Raw genomic sequence first — 12,766 nt, forward strand, 5'->3', positions numbered from 1 at the left:
ATCTCCCAGCGTTCGTCTTCTGTTGGATTTAGTCTCATGAGGGAGGGGGGAAAGTTCTCTCTGTCTGTTTTCTCTACACACAATGCAATTTTACGAACTGCTGTTTTTCAAAACTAAAAAAAAAACAAAAACCCTACAGATTTTTCATAGGGGAGCTCCAGCCTCTGGGATCATATTGCCTGCACCTTTACAATATCCTTTTTTTGAGGGCTAGGCATATTTTGTTGATAACCCTTTGCAGAGTGTCTGTTGGGGATTTGGGGTTGGACTGGATGACCTCTGGTGTTGTTTTTTTCTTCTTCTTCTTCTTCCAAGCCTGTGATTCCAAGAGACCAGGAAATAAGAGGGAGGGAATGAAAGCCTTGAAACTGGGGTGCCCAAAACTGTAACTTGGGTCACAGTTAATAGCAAGGACCAGTCGGACTGGCTTTGTATTGGAAAAAATGATGCAGGTACGATGGCTCAACACTTAATTGGAAATAACAACCACACACCTGGAATCCTTTTAATCCCTGAGCTTCTAACTAGCTCCAGGAGAAACGAAGGGTGGAAAATGCAGGGGGCAGAACAATCGCCAAAATTCCCGGGTCCTTCCCAGTTCTAGGGAAGGGAGTGTATCTCACACAGATTTCTTCTTGAGATAAGGCATAGCAGATCATTTAGGGAACATGCCTTCCATCTCGCTCACTCGTGTGACCCAAAAGCTTGCACACTTCTCCACCGACAGAGGCTGCTCCTTGCTGAACAACCGTCCGTGCCTGTTTTGTCCAGCAGACAGGGCCGGATTTAGCTTTGATGAGGCCCTAAGCTACTGAAAGGGACACGGGTGGCACTGTGGGTTAAACCACAGAGCCTAGGGCTTGCCGATCAGAAGTCGGCGGTTCGAATCCCCGTGACGGGGTGAGCTCCCGTTCCTCAGTCCCTGCTCCTGCCCACCTAGCAGTTCGAAAGCACGTCAAGTGCAAGTAGATAAAGAGGTACCACTCCGGCGGGAAGGTAAACGGCGTTTCCGTGCGCTGCTCTGGTTCGCCAGAAGCGGCTTAGTCCTGCTGGTCACATGACCCGGAAGCTGTACGCCGGCTCCCTCGGCCTGTAAAGCGAGATGAGCGCCGCAACCCCAGAGTCGGCCACGACTGGACCTAATGGTCAGGGGTCCCTTTACCTTTACCTTTTAAGCTACTGAAGGTAATGGGGCCCTTTATATGTCCAGCTGTCCTTTGTCAACAACAAATTGCCGCTGTTTTTTATGTTGAATATATGCTATATGGTCATTGATGGATCTCATAGGTATCTAAAGCCATTTGCGCATGTTGCCCTGCAAGCAGTCCATGCAGAATGTAGGCACCCTATATATAGAAAGGTGCAAACCCGTGATATTTTAGGGAGCAGGCGAGCAGGCGGGGCCCATGACTTGCATCCTAGGAGCCTACACAACACAACACAAAACGCTGTTGCTGTAGGTAGGTTTTATTTTATTTGTTTTTTATCTTATATTTTGGAAATGTACATCCAGGTTTTTTTCCCCCCTTTACATTTTTTACCCAAGAGAGTGGTGCCCTAAGCTATAGCTTGTTTACCTTATACGTAAACCTGGCACTGCCAGCAATAAATAATAATAATAATAATAATAATAATAATAATAATAATAATAATTTATTTATACCCCGCCCATCTGGCTGGGCTTCCCCAGCCACTCTGGGCGGCTTCCAAAAAATATTAAAATACCCTAATACATCAAACATTAAAAGCTTCCCTAAACAGGGCTGCCTTCAGATGCCAGCAGATTATTTTGGCCCCGAAAGACGGGAGAGGCAAAGTTCGCAAGCTTTTCAGCTTCACGGGACTCTTCAGAAACGGTTTCAGCCTGAGAAAGCGATCTGTGTTCCTAAAAAAGCAACATTCCTACTTCTAGGGCGGGGTATTGTAAAAATGGGAGGGTAAAGGGCAAGATTCCCAGATTTTGCATTCTGATAGCAATATGCCAAGATAAGCCAGATCCTAATCATTTAACCCCAGGGCTAAATGGGGACTTCAAAGCCCTTCTGCAAACAGACCCTCTTTTAAACCTCAGGCAAAGCACATTCCAGCAGGATTGGACCCTGCCCTCTGGCAAGCGATGGGCAGTGGAACAGTCACCCATGGCAGGCTGTGGATTCTCCTATTTGGAGGTCCCATCACCTCCTGGCAAATAGAAGGGGAAGAAATGGAGGCAGTGAGAGATTTTACTTTCTTGGGCTCCATGATCACTGCAGATGGTGACAGCAGCCACGAAATTAAAAGACGCCTGCTTCTTGGGAGAAAAGCAATGACAAACCTAGACAGCATCTTAAAAAGCAGAGACATCACCTTGCCGACAAAGGTCCGAATAGTAAAAGCTATGGTTTTCCCAGTAGTGATGTATGGAAGTGAGAGCTGGACCATAAAGAAGGCTGATCGCCGAAGAATGGATGCTTTTGAATTCTGGTGCTGGAGGAGACTCTTGAGAGTCCCATGGACTGCAAGAAGATCAAACTTCTCCATTCTGAAGGAAATCAGCCCTGAGTGCTCACTGGAAGGACAGATCCTGAAGCTGAGGCTCCAAGACTTTGGCCACCTCAGGAGAAGAGAAGACTGCCTGGAAAAGACCCTGATGTTGGGAAAGATGGAGGGCACAAGGAGAAGGGGACGACGGAGGACGAGATGGTGGGACAGTGTTCTCGAAGCTACCAGCATGAGTTTGACCAAACTGCGGGAGGCAGTGGAAGACAGGAGTGCCTGGCGTGCTCTGGTCCAGGGGGTCATGAAGAGGCGACTAAATGACTCAACAAGTTGGATGGCCACCCATCGTGGATGCTTTAGCTAAGATTCCTGCATTTCAGGGGGCTGGACTAGATGGCTTTGGGGGTCTCTTCCAAGTCTACAATTCCACGATTCTATGAATTTCCTCTCTTCCTCTTCCCAAGGCACTTGGGATTGGGTTCGATTTCAGATGGAGGGTGTGTGGAACTTAAGCACTCAGGATTAAGTTGCAAGGAAAGCAACAGGTTGTTGAAAACATTTGCAATGGTAATTTCCTTTCATGGTATCCTAGCGATGATACCAAGGCTATCAAGGCAGGCCAAATATTCAACCTTAAAAAGAAAAAAAGAAAATGCTTTTACCAATGTCTCACAACAAATGTAGCAGATCTGTAGAAAAAAGAGAGAAAACGTGTGTTCTTTTGTAAACAAGGGAAACCTTTAATAAAAATTATTTTTAAAATAAAATAAAAATGCTTCTGTGTCTTTGGAACACATCTCAAATACAAGGGTCTCAATAATAATAATAATAATAATAATAATAATAATAATGAAAATAAATTTTATTTATACTCCGCCTTCCCCGGCCAGAGCCGGGCTCAGGGTGGCTAACACCAATAAAATCACAGTAAAAACATAATAGAGGAAAAAGCCCCAAAATACCAATTTAAAATACAGGTTAAAATGCAATTTAAAATGCAGCCTCATTTTAAAAGTAGCCGATAAATCAAGACCATAAGGGGAGGGAAACATAAGGGTCAGACTGAGTCCAAACCAGAGGCCAGGCAGAACAGCTCTGTCTTGCAGGCCCTTCGGAAAGATGTCAAGTCCCTCTTTTATATGTGAATACACATATAATTTTATCTGTATGCCCCCTTTCCACAATTCAAAGCATGCTCAAGGTGCCGCAAGGCGGTGGTTCTTGTTTATAATTTTATTATTTTGTTTTATTTGTCTCCGATCGCTCAAGATCTCGACTTGCAATTTTAAAAGAAGAAAAGAAAGAAGAAAACGACACCAAATGAAAACGCAGCGCGAGGTTTAAAAGCATTATTAGAGGACGGTTCTCATCCTGTACTGACATAAAAAAAGGGCACAGCCTGGCCCACTCGACCAAAAGAGGGAGACCTATTGCGAGGGAAACCCCTGGGTGAATCAGAACATCTTCACTGGGCGCCTAAAGGTTGATAGTGACGATGTCACCTGCCTGGCGAAAGTGTGCCACAGCAGGGGAGCCACCACCGAGAAGGCCCCGCTCTGTCTACCGTATGTGGTGGACGTGCAAAATAACAAAAGCATTCTGGGAAATGATATATGATGAGTTGAAAAAAACGTTAAAAATAATGTTGGGGGGGGCAGAAGCTTTTTTTATTAGGAATTCTAGCTGCAGAAATACCAAAGGAGCAGAAAAGTTTATTTATGCAGGAGACGACAGCAGCACGGATGCTACCGGCCCAGAGATGGAAAGAAGATAAAGTCCCGACCGGAGACGAATGGTTGATGAAGATGATGGATTATGCCGAAATGGCGAAAATGACTGGGAAAATCAGAAACCAAGACGATGGAAACTTCAATAAGGAATGGGAGGAAAATGTAAGTTGCCTAAGAGCACACTGTAAACAACTGAAAATTTTGGCAGGATTATAGCAACACTTGTAATGTATTACAGACTAAGGTAAAAAGGGATTTTTAAAAAACATATCTTTATTAATTTAAAATAAATACATTTATGAAAAAACAGACGTACATACAAATAAACAAGCATACAATCAAACAAACAAATCACAGAAGAATCAAATTCTTCTGGTAAAAAGGGATTTTTTAAGAAAGATGGAGAAAAAACTTGATAATGGAAACCATGGAGGGCTGGAGGGGAAATCCTACATGTTTATGATTATTGTTTGAATTCAAATGTATGCTGTAAAATTGAATATTTTTTTTTATTAAAAAAAAGAAAGAGAGAGAGAAGGCTCCATTCTCAAGCAGTGTGGAGTTGGACTATGGAACTCCCTGCCACAGGAGGACACCAACCTAGATGGCTTTAAAAAGAGAATCGGGCAAAATTTATAGAGGACAAGGCTATCGGCAGCTACTAGCCAGGATGCCACAGTCGGAGGCAGAAATTCTTCTGGATCCTAGTTTTTGGGAACTGCAGGACGGGGAAAAGGGCTCTTGTGCCCTGCAGATGTGATAAGAATTAGATATATAATAAATGTTCATAAATGTACCAAGCAAGCACATACATAGATCAGCACAGGAAGACCAACCTGAAACCATTTTTGATTCCCAAACTGACCAAATGTTTTCTCTGCAAGGTCAAAGGAAAATGGAAAAGCCTCCCCACTGCCTTTTCCTTCACAAATCCTGTCTTGAGAGTATTTGAATAGGGTAAGCCTGTGACCTGGCTCAGGAACTAAGTATTTATCATTACAAAAGACTGGCCAGGGTATCCAATCAAGTGAGCATTAACAGGTGACCTGTCAGACGAGATAAACAAAGCACTCAGATTTCTGCTGTAGACCGCCTTTTCTGTGATGTAGGTATGATGTATCTGGGGGTGGTGGTCTTGGGTTACACCCCTTCTGTGATGTACGTATGATGTATGGAGGGGTGGTCTAGAGCTCCAGGGTAGGGAATTTAAAATATCTATATAAGGCCTTGCGCGCCATTGTTCGAGGTCCTCCTCCTTTCCTGCGGGTGAGGGGAGCACCCTGTTACAACAGTTCAATAAAGATCAGGCTTACTAGCTGCTTTGCTTCTCAATATTCTCTGGTTGGCCTCTGTTATTTTCTCCTACCAATAGGGAACCTACGTAAGGACTCTATACGGGCTCTTGGATCCCCCTAAGGACATTTTGGACTACAATGCCCATCAGCCAGTGCAACGCCCGAGGTGGACACTTGATGCGAATCTCCCCCCAGGCAGTTGCAGTCAGGGGAGTCTCTAGCCCTGCTCTGTTATCTGCCAGAACTTTAGCCTCCGGACGAGGGAGTAAATTCATTTTTTTTTTCCACCATGGAAGGGTGGGGGCTGGTGAGGACGGATCCTGTCTGACTAGTCCTTCAGGGCTAAATACCCTCTCTGTGCGGCTGAGAGCGGACAGTCCCCTCCAGGCTGTTATCGGGCCTTTCTTTCCACACCTGCCCATTAAAGACGACCTGGAGGCTCCAGGTGAGCCTCAGAGCCCCACTTCAGGGGGTCGCCCCCCCTTATCTTCAAGGGCGAGGGGAAGGCAGATCAGTTGCGCAGCCCGGGTCAACTCTGCCAGCTTTGAAGGCTTAGCCACGTGCAAATCTCTGCATGCGCCTTGCCCTCAGGACCGCCCCAGGTGACTTTCTGTCCGCAACACCTTTCTCTTCGAAGGCGAAGAGAGAGGGTGCCTTTGTTTTTCGCTCTTCCTTTTTTAAATAAAGTTTTTTATTAACAATTTCAACATATCAAAATATCAAAACATATCATATTCATTATTTCCCCCCTTTCCCCCCACCTCCCCATCGAACGCTCCCTCCCCCACCCCCAGACTTCCCTCAGTTCCTCTCTCTGATTTCTCAACACATATGGTCCTGAATGGGGCAACTGTGCCCCTGAAGGACCAGGTGCGCAGCCTGGGAGTCATTCTGGACTCACCGCTGTTCATGGAGGCGCAGGTCAACTCTGTGTCCAGGGCAGCTGTCTGCCAGCTCCATCTGGTACGCAGGATGAGACCCTCCCTGCCCACAGACTGTCTCGCCAGAGTGGCGCATGCTCTGGTTATCTCCCGCTACTGCCATGTGCTCCACGTGGGGCTACCTTTGAAGGTGACCCGGAAACTGCAACTAATCCAGAATGTGGCAGCTAGATTGGTGACTGGGAGTGACCGCCAAGACCACAAAACACCAGTCCTGAGAGATCTGCATTGGCTCCCAGGACATTTCCAAGCACAATTCAAAATGTTGGTGCTGACCTTGAAAGCCCTAAACGGCCTCGGCCCAGTATATCTGAAGGAGCGTCTCCACCCCCATCGTTCTACCCGGACACTGAGGTCCAGCTCCGAGGGCCTTCTGGCGGTTCCCTCCCTGTGAGAAGCCAAGTTACAGGGAACCAGGCAGAGGGCCTTCTCGGTGGTGGTGCCCGCCCTGTGGAACACCCTCCCATCAGATGTCAAAGAGAAAAACAACTACCAGACTTCTGAAGGCAGCCCTGTTTAGGGAAGCTTTTAATGTTTGAGGCATTACTGTATTTTAATATTGTGTTGGGAGCAGCCCAGAGTGGCTGAGGACACCCAGCCAGATGGGCGGGGAATAAATTATTATTATTATTATTATTATTATTATTATTATTATTATTAGGAGACCGTGTCTGTGTGGAAACCAGGAAAGCCGGGTGGAAAGGAACCAGGGAATGACATTGGCAGGGGGTTGGACTGGATGACCCCTGGAGCCCTACAGTTCTGTGGTTCTATAAGCAGGTAAGGACATCAGGGAGAGCCCCTTCTCTGCCTTTGATGGAGGGTATTGATTCATCTGGCCGTGGACCAACTTGAAAGTGGCTTTACTCCTCACCCTGTCTGGCTAATGGACCCCCACGGACCCCCGAGCCGCCCCAGTCTTCTCGGCTACCCTTTCCCGTTATCTACACCGCAGACCCCGGAGGCTTTTTGTGGGCTGGTGAAATGGCTGGCATCTTGATTTGCCTCGTCATCATGCCACCCAACCTCTCCAGGTCCATCTTGGCAGAGACCTCGGTGCCCGGCTGCCAGCTTCCCAGGTCTTGCTCATCGTCTTTGTTCAAAGATAACCAAAGCAATCCGGAAAGGAGTGTGTGGGAGGCCATTATATAAATCTCTCGTCCCCGTGCCGATGGCATAAGCCGGAAGAACGGGCGGGGTTTTTCCTGCAAGGCAGGCAAGAAGTGGCCTCGATTTCCATAGGTGGTTCAGTCCCGAAAGAACTGTACCACTTGCCATATTTTATTTTATTTTTACTTTGCAACCCTATAGGGAAGTTAGCACCACTGAGTTTTCCTCCTTCATGCCTCTCCATCGGACATGGCAGGGATTTGGGGATGCTTGGAAAAGGATGACGTCTCACCTGGAAGCCTTACTTTTAAACCCGAGGTGCCTGGAGGCTGCAGTAGGATGGCTGAAGGCACTCTGCACATGCTCAGGGCACCTGCTGTTGTTGTTGTTGTTTAGTCGTGTCCGACTCTTTCGTGACCCCCTGGACCAGAGCATGCCAGGCACTCCTGTCTTCCACTGCCTCCCGCAGTTTGGTCAAACTTATGCTGGTAGCTTCGAGAACACTGTCCCACCATCTCGTCCTCCGTCATCCCCTTCTCCTTGTGCCCTCCACCTTTCCCAACATCAGGGTCTTTTCCAGGGAGTGTTCTCAGGAGGTGACCAAAGTCTTGGAGCCTCAGCTTCAGGATCTGTCCTTCCAGTGAGCACTCAGGGCTGATTTCCTTCAGAATGGAGAGGTTTGATCTTCTTGCAGACCATGGGACTCTCCAGAGTCTCCTCCAGCACCAGAATTCAAAAGCATCCATTCTTCGGCGATCAGCCTTCTTTATGGTCCAGCTCTCACTTCCATACATCACTGCTGGGAAAACCATAGCTTTAACTATACGGACCCTTGCTAGCAAGGTGATGTCTCTGCTTTTTAAGATGCTGTCTGGGTTTGTCATTGCTTTTCTCTCAAGAAGCAGGCCACAATAAACCTACCATTAAAATTATGGACTGGTCATTTCTTTGTCAGAGGGGAAATGGGCAAATTTAGCAGGAGATGAAATACTTTCCCCCCTCACTGTATAATAATAATAATAATAATAATAATAATAATAATAATCTATTATTTATACCCCGCCCAATCAAGTATTAAAAACAATACAGCGTTAAATGTTAAAAGCTTCCCTGAACAGGGCTGCCTTCAGATTTTTTTTAAAGATAGGATAACTACTTATTTCCTTCACATCTGAAGGGAGGGTGTTCCACAGGGCGGGTGCCACCACCAAGAAGGCCCTCTGCCTGGTTCCCTGTAACCTTACTTCTTGCAATGAGGGAACCACCAGAAGGCCCTTGGAGCTGGACCTCAGTGTCTGGGCAGAACGATGGGGGTGGAGACGTTCCTTCAGATATACTGGACCGAGGCCATTTAGGGCTTTCAAGGTCAACACCAACACTTTGAATTGTGCCTGGAAACGTACCGGGAGCCAGTGTAGGTCTTTCAAGACCGGTGTTATGTGGTCTTGGCTGCCACTCCTAGTCACCAGTCTAGCTGCTGCATTCTGGATTAATTGCAGTTTCCGGGTCACCTTCAAAGGGAGCCCCACGTAGAGCACATTGCAGTAGTCCAAGCGAGAGATAACCAGAGCAAATATTCTGACTCTCAGAAGCCAGAACAGCAAGAGGGATTGCTGCGCAGTGAAAGCAGCAATCCCTCTTGCTGCTCTGGCTTCTGGGATAGCTGCGCAGCCTGCATTCGCTCCATAAGACGCACACACATTTCCCCTTACTTTTTAGGAGGGAAAAAGTGAGTCTTATAGAGCAAAAAATACGGTATTTCAATACAGGGCACCCCAGGCTGCAGGAAGTTGAGCTATGCGTCTCAGACCGTTGAGGATCCACCTGGATCGAGACCGTGAAGAAATCAGAGATCCGGGATGTTGCAATCTAGCATTCATCCCTGAAACCCTTGGTTCACGCCCGGAGCCCGGATGAATGGGCCTCCACCCCGACAGCAACAGACCGTTGACCTCTCTGCTTGATGGATGTCAACTTCCTGATAGCCATCAGAAGCTTTCAGGACATCGTGTTCCTATGCGCAGAAACTCAGAAGCCAGCCACAGGGAAATTTGTGTCTGCGCAGAGCAGATTCGCCCAACCTGGCGCTCTCCAAACAGAGCGGCGATCTAAAACACCTGCCTTTGTTACGATGAAATTATCCGTCAAAACAGCCCCGTTGGAAAAATAAAATAAAATCAACAATAAACTTTAAAAAGAGAGAGAGAGATTGACAAAGAATTTACAATCTCCTACTACGAAAGGAAAATTAAAGAAAAAAGAATTAAGAAAAAAGAAAAGAAAATATAGAAAGAAGAGAAAGCAAATTTACGTACATAACAAAACGCTTAATCTTCCTGATTAATACTTAATTAAACACTTAAATAAAAAAGGCTTCTGACAAAACAAGTCTTCCAGTCATTCTCATTGTACTGTTTGTAAATTCTTTGTGATTTAAATTAATAAAGATTATTTAAGAAAATAAAAATAAAGAGAGAGATGAAAACACACATCAACATTGTTCATTTCTGGGGTGGCTTGTCAAACAAGAATGTTTCCAGCAAGCTCCGAAACGAGCGCTTTGAAGGCGCCGGCTTGGTATCAATTGGCAGGGAGTTCCGTAGGAAAAAGAATCGATTCCTTTGCAAATGCCAAATGGGTATGGACCTGGAACAGGGCCAGTTCCGCAGGTCAAAGTGCATTTTGGGGAGTGAGGCAATCTTGCGGTAAAATGATCCCAAGACGTTAAGGGCTTTATACACTCATTGAACTTGGCCAGGTGGTAAGTTGGCAACCAGAGCAGCTCTCGCACACATTATATAAGGACTTCCAACCTGTAAGTCACGGCAGGAAGTAAAGGGAGCTGAGAGAGAAGTGAAACCCATCAAGTTCATCAAAGGATACAAGGAAGGATAAACTGACTTTCCTGCTTGCAAAATCTCCCTTTTCCTCCTAGGAGAGCGTAGGCTGCGTGAGAGAGCAGGTTTATTACTTCATTGCACCGGAGATAATTACCGTATTTTTCGCTCTATCAGACGCACCAGACCATAAGATGCACCTAGTTTTTGGAGGAGGAAAACAAGAAAAAAAAAAATCTGAATCCCAGAAGCCAGAACAGCAAGAGGGATCGCTGCGCAGCGAAAGCCTACCTGCATTCGCTCCATAAGACGCACACACATTTCCCCTTACTTTTTCGGAGGGAAAAAGTGAGTCTTAGAGAGCAAAAAATATGGTATATCGCGGTCGTTCAGTCCCAAGATGCTTACAGGAGCCACACTTCCTCTGCTGGTTGTGCTACCGGAGAAAGGCCCTCTGTGTATGCTCAGGAGACCCTTTCTCTCGATATAAAAGCTCAAAGCACATAATAATAGCCTCGAAGGACCAGGCCAGCGGCCCGTCAAGTCCAGCATCCTGTTCTCACAGGGGCCGGTGACCATATGCCTCTTCCGGAAAACCCCGCAAGCAGGACCCGAGTGCGAAAGCAGCGCTCTCCCCTCCTGTGGTTTCCAGAAACTGGTATTCACAAATATTGCTGCCTTCAACTGCAGAAGCAGAGCGTGGCTGCTGCGGCTAGTAGCCACCGAGAGCCTTTTGAATTTGTCTCATCTTTTAAAGCCCTCTATTTCATGGCCAGGGATGCGGGTGGCGCTGTGGGTTAAACCACAGAGCCTAGGACTTGGCAATCAGAAGGTTGGTGGTTCGAATCCCTGCGACGGGGTGAGCTCCCGTTGCTCGGTCCCTGCTCCTGCCAACCTAGCAGTTCGAAAGCACGTCAAAGTGCAAGTAGATAAATAGGTATCGCTCCGGCGGGAAGGTAAACGGCGTTTCCGTGCGCTGCTCTGGTTCGCCAGAAGCGGCTTAGTCATGCCGGCCACATGACCCGGAAGCTGTTTGCCGGCTCCCTCGGCCAATAAAGTGAGATGAGCGCCGCAACCCCAGAGTCGGCCACGACTGGACCTAATGGTCAGGGGTCCCTTTACCTTTACTTTATTTCATGGCCATCCCTGTGGCAGGGAGTTCCACAGTCCAACTCTGCTTTCTTTCCTCTGTCCCAAATCTTCCCACATTCTGCAACAGTGAATGCTTATTACAACAGAGGGAGAAAAAAACTTTTCTGTCTCCACTTGCCTCGCGCCAGGCGTCATTTTTATAAGCTTCTACCATGTTGCCTCTTCCTGTTCTTTTGTCAAAACCCAAAAAACCCCAACGCGGCCAGATTTCTTCCCAGCGGAGCGTCTCTCCATCCATCCATCCCTGGGATCGTTTGCCCTTTTGCAAAGCATCAAAGCGCATTATGCATTCATTTAAATATTAATAAACTGCACTTCATAAATAAAAAATGACAAGGTGGAATATGACATTTAAAAACAACCGCAACCCATAATCTTACAATGATAACGTTCAGTTAAAAAAACATAACCAGCAGCTCCAGGTTAGCAAAAACTGAGTGGTAAAGAAAAGTCATCTTCCCAAGGCCAAATTGTACAGATTTCCTATTTGCCAGAACTCGGTCTTTCAGCAAAAGTTACACTTTGGAACTCCCCGCCAATTGATTATCAGGAAGACGCCTTCAACACACTCTTTTCAACGCCTGCTCAAAACACTGGACAAGCCTACCCAGATGTTTAGAAAGCCGACGAGAGTTTGAACCTGTTTTTCTTATTTTAATTATTTTGGAAAGTTTTAGGCTATGGTCTCTTATTGATAATTTCATTGTTTTATCTTTTATTGGGGGTTTCCTCACCCTTACAACCAAGCGGTATATAAAGCAGTGTGGTGCAGTGGTTAGAGTGTCAGACCTGGGAAAGACACGGGTTCAAATCCCCTACTCTCTGGGTGACCTTGAGCCGGTTATGGCTCCTCTCAGCCTGACCTGCCTCACAGGGTTGTTGCGGGACTAAATGAGGAAGGGGGAGAAGAATGTAGGACAGGGGGATATAAATGCAACAATTAAAATGTCAGCAACGTTTCTGCTTTGCAGCGCAGGGCGATGCATTTGCAATCTGCTTCAGGGCTCAGAGACCAAGCGCGTTTTCTGGGCAGAAAGGAGAAATCTTTTTTATTTTTTACGGCACATCATGTGGCAGGGAGTACCACAGGCTCCTGCCCCGGATGTCAAGGAGACGGCAAAGTAGGCAAGACGTTAAACTGTTTTTATATGCAACAACTGTGGCAAGAGTATTGTTAGCCCAGAAATGGAAACAAGAAGAAATTCTGATAAAAAAAGAATGGC

This window comes from Podarcis pityusensis (assembly GCF_964106645.2).
Source record: "Podarcis pityusensis genome assembly, chromosome: 13".
In the NCBI taxonomy this organism is placed as follows: Eukaryota; Metazoa; Chordata; class Lepidosauria; order Squamata; family Lacertidae; genus Podarcis; species Podarcis pityusensis.